Source organism: Dama dama, chromosome X, assembly GCF_033118175.1.
Source record: "Dama dama isolate Ldn47 chromosome X, ASM3311817v1, whole genome shotgun sequence".
In the NCBI taxonomy this organism is placed as follows: Eukaryota; Metazoa; Chordata; class Mammalia; order Artiodactyla; family Cervidae; genus Dama; species Dama dama.
The window spans coordinates 56,057,146-56,067,993 of NC_083714.1; the positions used below are offsets into that span (position 1 = coordinate 56,057,146).

At 41.7% G+C, this 10,848-nt stretch overlaps 1 protein-coding gene across 1 annotated transcript in view; it reads right to left on the minus strand.

The window, feature by feature from the left end:
- Positions 1-8,112, minus strand: part of GABRA3 (gamma-aminobutyric acid type A receptor subunit alpha3) — a 236,603-nt gene extending 228,491 nt beyond the window's left edge. Inside the window, exon 1 of the mRNA XM_061136473.1 lies at positions 8,018-8,112. The gene's annotated coding sequence lies outside the window, so the exon portion shown is untranslated. The remainder of the gene's footprint in view (positions 1-8,017) is intronic.
- Positions 8,113-10,848: the final 2,736 nt, after the last annotated feature.

Genomic DNA, 10,848 nt, shown 5'->3' on the forward strand with positions numbered 1-10,848 from the left:
TGACATTGAATAAAAACCTGAATGGGGCAAGGTTCAAAGAAGCAAAGATTTATGTATAAGGGTATATACATTGCAAAGCTATTTATGATAACTTACAAGTGAAAATAATTTAAATGAACAATACAGGATCTCATAAATAATTTTGGTATTAATTGTACAACTGAAAATTATGTACAGTAGCTGTTAGAAATTGTTTGAAGGCTGTTGAATCACATGGGGAATGCTCACAATATGATACCAATGGAGACATCACATATTAAATAGAATATAAGGTATGATCTCAATCATGGAAACATGGAAACATCTGGCAGGAAGTAGAACAAGTTATCTTTGGGCTAGGTATTCAGAGGTGATTTGTATTAGCTTCTCTCCATTTTCCAAATTTTCTATTGTGAGGCTGTTTTACTTTTATATCTGGAAAAAATCTGTTTAAAGGCGGATTTTATAGCCTCAAGGTAGATTAATAAATGTGCAAAATGTTTTTAAATGGCACTTGTCAGCCATGCCTTGAGTACAGGGTCCAGATTTGGACACTGTGTGTTAAGGATGATACTGAAAATTGAAGTATCTCAAGTAGAAGATACTCAAAATATATGTCATATGAGCTTCTCTTGTACTATTTTAAAAAGTTATTTTATGCTATGATCACTTACATAATTCCATTCCCATCCACCTCCCCTTCCCTTCAAAAAAATATGTGTAACACTTGATTTCTTTTAAGAAATCATTTTCTAAAGAGAAAAAGCACCCTTCAAAATATACATCCTGGAGATTTTTATTCTTCCTTCTGTGTGTGGTGAGGAGACATACTGTGTATAAATATCAATATTTTAAAAGTCATGTTTGAAATATAAAAGGTGTTTTTCTATTACCAACCAATATTTCCCTTTATCATATACGTTCCCCCTAGGAAGAGACAGCATTTAAGAACATGAGCTAGTCACCTTGCCTCTATTTCACAGTATACTGTACCATTTTTTTCAGTACTCTTAGTTTATTTCAAATCAGCAATAGTAGAAATATCATCCAATACCCGGATTTACTACATATTTTAGAATACAATCAGTTCTGTCCTTAGCTAACAAGACAGTCATGATTTCAGCAATCTCATGAATGGAACAAGAAAAGGGTCTTGCTGTGATCTCTTTCAGACCCTGTGAATTATTCCACCAGTTAGCAACCTTCAGAATTCCATATAAAATCCTGTGCTCCTTAAATAAATAACTGGGCCTGAACTATCTGCACAGAACCATGAGAATGTAGTACAGAATACAGCATGAACCAGAGAACCTTGCAGTTGGGAGTCTTTATAAATCGTCCAGGTCTAATTCAATCCTCCTCATTTTACAGTTAGAGGCTCAAATAAGACAGGTGGCTTGTCACAAGAAACTAAGCCTCTATGCCAGGACTAGAACCTAGGACCAGGCTATCCAAAATCCTATTTAAGAGAGATCTATAATATCTAATTATTCATCATTTTTAAAATCAAGTGCCTTTTCCTCTAATTTTTAGAATGGGGAGAGTTGGGGGGTCTGGAAAGAGTCCTGGCTCATTGCAAGTTTCAGCTGTGCAACTTGACATGTAATCTTTCCTAACAGCACTATCATCTGTTGAACATCTGCAAAATGGATATGCATTACCCAGTCTTAACTGTTAGGAAGCACTGTGAGCATCAAAGTGGGGAAGGACTGTTAGAAACGGGGTATCGTGTCTCAGTACTCAACTTCTGTGACAAGTTGAACATGTTGACCACACCTTCCTTCTTAAAGCAGTACATTTTCCTCTATACACTAGTGACAAAATACAATTATATAGCTCAGTAGCTTGTAGAATAAAGTCTATCTCCACATCTAAACCATGAGCCCCAAAGTGACAACAACCATGTCTATGTTGGTCACTATTATATGGTACATGCTTTGTCAATCTTATGTAGTCACAAAATATTTGTTCAATCTGTGGATAAGGGCTGTTTTCTCTCGGCTCTTTCACAATACTGCAGCTGCTGCTGCTAAGTCACTTCAGTCGTGTCCAACTCTGTGTGGCCCCATAGATGGCAGCCACCAGGCTCCCCTGTCCCTGGGATTCTCCAGGCAAGAACACTGCAGTGGGTTGCCATTTCCTTCTCCAATGCATGAAAGTGAAAAGTGAAAGTGAAGTCGCTCAGTTGTGTCTGACTCTTAGTGACTCCATGGACTGCAGCCTATCAGGCTCCTGCGTCCATGGGATTCTCCAGGCAAGAGTACTGGAGTGGGTTGCCAGTGCCTTCTCCGTTCACAATACTATACCCCCCTAATTTTCCTTCCACATGTCTGATGTCTCCTCCTCTGTAGCCTTCACACAAACTCATTTTTGTTTTCCCTTCCCTGCTGGTTCATATGGTAAAGAATCTGCTCACAATGTGGGAGACCCAGGTTTGATCCCTGGGATCGGGAAGATCCCCTGGAGAAGGGAATGGAAACCTACTCCAGTTTTTCTTGCCTTAAGAATTCCATGGACAGATGAGCCTTGTGGGCTATATAGTCCATGGGGTCAAAAAGAGTCAGACAGGACTGAGCAACTAACACTTTGGGCTTCCCAAGTGGCGCTGGTGGTAAAGAGCACACCTGCCAACGCAGGAGACATGAGAGGTGTAGGTTCGGTCTCTAGGTTGAGAAGATCCCCTGGAGGAGGGCATGGCAACCCACTCCAGTATTCTTGCCTGGAGAATCCCAAGGAAAGAGGAGCCTGGTGGGCTATAGTCCACAGGGTCACAAAGAGTCGAACATGACTGAAGTGACTTAGCATGCATACATCCTAAAGATAAGCATTCTCCAAAGAAATCCTTAGATCCTTTTTTTTCTACCTGAAGTATTGCTTCTTTATTGATGACTCTCAAATCCCTCTCTCCAGCTAAGTTCTTTCCAGAGCTCCAATCCCATATTTTTTTCCAACTGTACCCAGTACTTCTTGGTGGGCTATAGCAATAGTACTACCTGTGTGACCTCACTCAAATCAAGTCACTCCACCTCCAAGGATCAGTTTGCTCATCCATAAAACAAGAGAGTTGACTCTACTACATAAAGAGCAAAGTCCTAAGTTTCCAAGCTAGCATTCAATATTATTTATAGTGAAGCCCTCCAAGTACCTCACAAAACATTTATCACATACTTACCATACTCCAATGCAAGTGAACTCACTGTTCCCAATACATTTTTCTGGCCTCTGCCTAGAACACTTTTCCCATCCCCCAAATTCCATCCACAGTTTGTCCAATTTTCAAAACCCAGTTCAAATGCTACTCCCAGGAAGCTGCTTTTGATCTCCTTGGCTGCAAGCCCTTTCCTTCTTTCATGAGTGTGACTCTCGTTCTCATAGTATTATGGTTGTTTGTGTATTTCTTCTCTCTCCTATTTGACTGTGTCATCTTTGAGGGCAGAGACTATTCCTAAATCAGTCTGTATCTCCCACATCGCCTTTGGTCCATAATATGCTCGTAATAATCTCATACTGAATAGATTCAGTTAAGGTCATATCAGCAACCTTGCTTGAAAGCCTTCAATCAGTCCCTTTGTTTCTAGAATAAAGGCCAAAATCCTTACAGTGTCCCACTCCAGCCATCCCAGAGTTTGCTCAATTTTCCAAGTTCACTAAGCTTCTCTCATCCTAGGCTCCTCATGCATGCTCTTCCCTTCATCTAGAAAAGTACTACACCCCCTCTATCACCATCACCCCACCCCCATGTCTTTATTTGGCCTTAATATTACTTCCTCAAGGAAAATTTTCTTAACCCCAAACTAGATCAGATTTCCTCTGTTATATACCTTCCTAGCCCTACTCCACCCATACTTTTCCTTTATAACATGTGTTGCTGACTGAAATAACACAGTTGTGTGATTATCTGATTTATTACCTCTTCCCCATCAGACTATAAGCTCCAAATAAGCATGTACCATGTCTGTGTAGCTTACCTTTCTAACATCTGCACAGTGCTTAACCGTATCACTGAATAAATAGCTTTGAATGACTGAATTGATGAATGACTGGGTTAAAGGTAAAAATTTGGGACTTAGAATGTAGAAATATATTTTCCTATCTTCCTATAATTCCTTCAAAGTAAAATTAAGATGCCTGGTAGCTATCTGGGACACGTGAGCTTGCCTTCTAATTCAACATAAGAAATTTGTAAAAATAGGATGAATATTGCCCCCCAAATGCTGGAAGGAAAACAAAATTACCTTTTTTAAAATGAACATATGGCCCCAAAAGGTATCACTAGCACCAACTGGTCTGTTCCTTTAATTTAACAAGCACCTCAGTTAAGTTCAGTTCAGTTCAGTCACTCAGTTGTGTCCAACTCTTTGCGACCCCATGAATTGCAGCATGCCAGGCCTCCCTGTCCATCATCAACTCCCAGAGTTTACTCAAACTCATGTCCATCAAGTCGGTGATGCCATCCAGCCATCTCATCCTCTGCCGTCCCCTTCTCCTCCTGCCCCCAATCCCTCCCAGCATCAGGGTCTTTTCCAACGAGTCAACTCTTCGCATGAGGTAGCCAAAGTATTGGCGCTTCAGCTTCAACATCAGTCCTTCCAATGAACACCCAAGACTGATCTCCTTTTATGCCATATACTATGATAGTGTCTGACGTTACAATAAACTGGACTGATACAGCCCCCTACTAACTTGAAATATATAATTTAAAAGTGGAATTTATAGAAGCTTTTAAAAAGCCTTTATTGCAGTCACAACACCAAACTAATGCTACTTTGCAAGGATATTAAGTTTTCCATCAAAGGAGATACTGACCTGAGGGTGAAAGATCATTTGGCAGGGATTATTTAGAAATTATAACTGGGCCCAATCTGAGCCTCTTAAATTAGATAGATGGGCAGGTATCCTAGAACAATGCCGCTTGAAGTGTGGTCCAAGGATCATTGCTTATCTACAAACTATTATTACCAGACAGCAATGACCTAAGTATAAAAATTGAGAAGTACACACATGCAGAAATTGAGAATATGTACTTACAATGTGTAGCAACTCAACTTGCAAAAAATTAATTTTATGTCTATTGAATCTAACAATAAAATGATAGCTTATATTTTGCATGGCTTTTACTTTTCTACTAATTCATACTTAATGTATTTTACTAAAGAAACTATCTGTGGTGAATTGGGAAATTTTAAAAAAACTGGTTCTTCACCAAGATCGTTTGAAAAGCACTGGAACAGCAGCTTAAGGATTACCTGTCAGCTTGTTAAAAATGCAAAACTCAGGTCCCACCCCAGACCATCTGAATCGGAATTAGCATTTTTACAAGATCCTCAGGGGATTTTTTTGCACATTCAAGTTTGAGAAGAACTGGCCTAGATGATTTCTGAAGTCCATTAGAACCCTGAGATTTTACAATTTACTTCAGATAGTGAATTGCAGAGCTGAAAACCCCTCAGAGAAGCTGAGATCCATGCAGAGGAAATCATGTGTCTAACGTAACTGGCAATTTTTCAGAGCTAGCAATAGAACTCAACTTTCCTAACAACCAGGTCAGTTTTCCACTCTAACACACCACATGCTCACTCCTATTCCACCCAGTCCCACTCTGCACCATCCCCTCAGTGATGTCATTGTTTCTGAGATACTGATATAACAATTTATTCTTCTTTTATATACTATGAATCTTGAATCACAAGATTCCAAATGTTTCCTTTATAATTATGGTTAACCCTTTCTTCCCAAATCTTCCCACATGCTTATTCTCTGGCTGTTATATGGACATTCTGGGGCTTCAGAAGAAATAGCACTGATTTCTGGGTTTTGGAAAAGAACAGAGACTGTCTTTGTTCCCATCAGTCCACTTGATACCAAATAGCAAGCTTTTCCAAGTAAGAGAACATACGATATCAAGGCTGCTTTACAAAACTCAGTATGATCAGTCTGTGGCTGACAAACAAGAGAATGGGATAATAAGCCATATTAATAAAAGTCTAGTCCCCCAAATGAGGCAAATGATGATCCCTTCCTTGTGGTCCTGTCAGATTCAGGTCTTGAGGGGAGAGATACAGCTGTCTTCAACTATCTGAAGCACTATTATTAAGAAGCAAATTAAAAGAAAAAAAAAGAAGCAAATTTGTTCTAGAAAGTCCCAAAGAACCAATGAAGAGACACTACAGGGAGACAGACGTTGGCTTATAACAGGGATTACTTCCTGACAGTATAGAAGGAGCCACCTAATGAGCTCACTGTCAGTCCAGGGAGTTCAAATAGAAATTAGTCAAAGAATTGGATGCTTAGGACAAATTCAAGAACTGGGTGGAGAAGTAAAGCTTAATAACCTTTAGGGATCCTTCCAGTTCCAAAGTTTTAGTACTCTACAATTTTCAGAACAAGGTGACTCGAAGCTCTCAGAAGAAAAGAGCGACAGCTGGTCCGAAAAGGAGAGTCTTTGGATGGATGTTAGATGGGTGAGGCCATGACAATGGAAAAATGAAGTCTTTCCTGGCATTCTTTTCAAAGGAAAGCAGGCTGTCCAAAGAAAGTCTTTTGGGCAGCCCCTCTAGGAAACCCAGATGAGGCTTGGCTCCACAATAGCTAGCCACTATGTCCCACTCTAAATTCCTGTTACTTTACACAAAGGACTCTACCTACACTTGCCTAACAGATGAGGGTGGAAAATTCTCCCCAGGGAGGCAGTGGAGCTTAGTGGTCAAGGCCGTACATTCTGGAACCAGGCTGCCTGTGTTCTAATTCCCAGTCAGGTCATTTAATTGCTAAACCTCTCTGTGCCTCAGTTTCCTCATCATTAAGAAAAATAATAGTATCTTGCTTCATATGGTTAATGTAAGGATAATACATATTAAAGTCACAGCCCAAGATTTGAAACATTGTAAGCACTCAACAGTGTCAGCAATTGGCATTGCAGGTGTTATAATTACGATCACGGGTACAGCAGTGTCGCCAACTCAAAAAGCCCCCATCAAGCAACCAGATCTTTACCCCGACCAATTCAGAGCAGATATACTACAAGAGCTTTAGCCAACCCTTGCATAGCTACAGACATCCAGAACCTGCTGACCCTCAGTAAATCACACCATTCACACCAATCAGCTCTTCACCCTGCACTCTGGAAATCCAGCAGCCACCCCTCCCCCAGTCCTCCTGCCTAAGCCACCCGCAGCCACAGCCAGAGGAGCAGCAAACTGGAAATTCAGTTCCAGACAAACCATCAGGTGTTTCTTCCCTCCCAAGGACAGAGCTGGACCTAATACCAAGCCTGCCAGTTGATGGGGTGGGATACCCGAATCCCAGGTCTAGCCTATCAGCTTGAGTACCTGGAATGGGGAGTGGGCAGGCAATGGGGCTTCCCACAGAGAAGCTAGGGAAACCTCCCAAGTTTGTGAAGGAACTCAGGCCCAATGCTACAAAGAGCCTCTTAAGGGAAGGGGGGAGGTCTCCACCTGCTTTCAAAGGAAACAGTTATTTACAACTTTATACTCACTTGCGTCTGGGGGAGGTAATAGGGAGATGGGGAAAGGGACTACAACGTATTCTCCTTTCTCATTTCCAGCAACGAGAAGCAGCTGCAGAGAAAGAGTTAAAGGAGCAAGGAAGCTCCAGCCATTACCCCATTCCTGTGCCTAGGGCTGTCTGGGGGGTCATGACAGTGCTTTCTGCTCTGGCTAGGGGCCACTCGGTGTCTTTCTGCAGCAGCTGCCGGCCCCCCAAGCAATTTGCAAGGTCAATGCTGACCTGCTTCCTAAAAGGAACAAAACAATTCACTGGCAATGAAGCAAATAGCGCATACACCACATCGCAACCCCCTCTTCCTCAAATCAGGTTTTACCCCTGTGCCTCCCTGCCCAGATGCCGACTCTGGGCTTCCACCAGCCCCACTGGGAAACCCAGGATAGCATCACAGCTGCAAAGCATGTCTCGCCTCGCTGGCCAACCCAAGGAGACTCTCCGTACGGGGGAGAGATGCTATCGCTAAAGGAGACCTTAGCTTGGGGGAGGGGGAAGGAGGGAAAGCTATGTTTCTTACCAAGCGCCACAGTCACTTCCCCGAAGCGGAGAGAAGAGAAGGATGAATGAACTGAAACAAGTTGGAGGTTGAGCCCTCACAGAGCTCGGCTTCTTCTTCTGTCTCTCTGGGTCTCTCCCCGGTCCCTCTCCCGTCTGTCTCTCTGGTTTGCTCGCTAGCTTGCGCGCGCTCACGCTCTCCGTCTCTCTCTCTCACCCTCCCTTCCTTCCTCTCTCTCTCCCCCTCTCTCGCTCCCTTCTCTTCTCTCTCTCCCCCCCTTCCCACTTCCCCTCCCCCTTTGCTGGTTTTGGATTCACCACTGCTTGGTGCTGAGCACGAGGCTGTGCTGGGGCTCAGAACACAGCGCTGCAAAGGTTTGCATCTGTGGTTGTTTTAGGAAAGACTAAAGTAGTATTTGATTCTTTTAGCTATCCAGCAGAGAAACAGGGAAGCTCTGAGAGAAGGGGAAGAGCAAAGGAAGCAAAGGGAAGGAAAGAGAGCATAAAGGATAAGAGCGAATAGGAGGATAAAGGAAGTATGGATTACCATACTTGATGTGTGATGCTTACTAGCTAGCTGCTCCTAGACGGAAGATAAGTGGTCTGTCTCCCTTTCATCCCTATGGGCGCGCCTTAGCCCAGGCTCCATATAAAGGTTGGACAAATCTGTCTGTTCACATTACATCTCTGAGGACAATGGTGAGCAAAAAAAAAAAAAAAAAAAAAAACTACATCAAAGAGGTTGCCATTCCCACTCCACTAAGAAGAAAGGGTTCAGCCACATTGATCTGCCAGTGACCTAACTGCCACCCCCACCTCCAACCAAGTAGAAGTGTAGACCCAATACAGAACTGTCATCTGGAGCTTACCTCCAGGCAAAACAGACAAACAGCAGAACCACAAAGCTTTCCTTTCAAAAACCTCTAAAGGGAATACAGGTGTATGTAAGTTTGTGAGCCTACATGTAAGTTTGCACAAGGAGGAAGAAAGAAAGGAAGGAGATTAATTAACTCAAAGTATAAAAGAATAATATTCCCACTGAGGGAAAAAAACTGGACAAATTATAGTAATAATGCAACAGGGGTAGGGAAAGACCTAGACTGAGGGTAAAATAAAGGAACTTTGCTTTGACTTCTGCCTCTGAAAATTACTTGATTATTATCTTTGACAAGTCTGACCCTCATTATCCTCAATGGCAAAATGAATGGTGATGGATGGACATGATTTTGAAAGACCCTTTCACACCTAACAATCTAGGCTCTAAGACAGGAAAATCTCAGATGAAGGAGTTAACCTGTGGAGAGTGAAATATAGGCTACCAAATTTAAAAGGTTTTCCAAAGGTGAGTCCCCAAATGGGACCTCAAATCACACTGACAAAACATTCCCTTTTGAGCATTTCAGGGGCAACATAAATATGAACCGCTATCAAAGAATTCAGCCCCTCTTATGTGATTTTTTAACCCATTTAGTCAGAGAATCAAAATGGTCCTTTAGGGCATCTGATTGAACATATGTTTTATTGTGTATGTTAAGTGTACTGATATAGACTGGGACATGGAAGGCATTTAAAATTCTTCCCACAGTGTACTATTACTATCTGAACCACTATCCTGTTGGGTCCACTCCCTTCAAAAAATTCCTAAAACATTCTACTTCTGTTCATTGAGGTACATGTGCTATACTCTGACTACATGCATATACCCGTTTACTGAGTATATATAGAGGGATCTATAGGTTCAGTCACTGAACTGTAAGGACCCATAAGATAACTATCCCATTCCTTTTTGTGACTGAGTAGTATTCCATTGCATGTGCGTGTGTGTGTGTGTGTGTGTGTGTGTGTGTGTGTGTATGTGTGTGTACACACCACATCTTCTTTATCCATTCCTCTCTTAATGGACATCTAGATTGCTTCCATGTCCTGGCTGTTGCAAATAGTGCTGCAATGAACACTGGGGTGTGTATATCTTTTTGAACTGTGCAATTTGCAGCAATGTGGCTGGACCTAAAAATTCATACAGAGTGAAGTAAGAAAGAGAAAAACAAATATCGTATACTAATGCATATATGTGGAATCTAGAAAAAATGGTGTAGATGATCTTTGCAAAGCAGAAATAGAGACACAGACGTACAGGATAAATGTCTGGATACAAAGGAGAAAGGGGGTGGACGAATTGGGAGATTGGAATTGACATATATACACTAGTATGTATAAAATAGAAAACTAACGAGAACTTACTATATAGAACAGGCACTCTATTCAATGCTTTGTGCTGACCTAAATGTGAGAGAAATCCAGAAATGGGATATACGTATATGTAGAGCTGATTTACTTCGCTGTACAGCAGAAGCTAACACAAAACTGTAAAGCAACTATACTCCAATATAAATTAATTTAAAAACAGATAATGATCTCATTTTGCAGAAAGAGAAGCTTGCCTACAGAAAACAAATATAGCTCACACAATGTCATAGTGAATCAGTGACAACACCAAGACCACTCTAAGGCAAGTGTATGTGTGGGCACACAGCTGTGTACAATTCCTCCTGCACAGGTATGTACTTGTTTGCACAAATGCTCATTGGGTTTAGAGGATTAGTGAAATGGCAAGAAGAAATATTAGAAGCTGTCATAAGGTTGCTGTATTATTTCATAGGGTTGCCATAACAAATTACCATAAATTTGGTGGCTTAAAGCAACAAAAGTTTATTGTCTCACAATTCTGGAGGCCACAAGTCTGACATTAAGGTATTGGCAGGGTCACACTTGCCCTAAAGACTCTGGAGGGGAATCTTTCCATGACTCTTCCAGCTTCTGGTGGCCCCTAGAATTCCTTGCCTTATAGAAGCA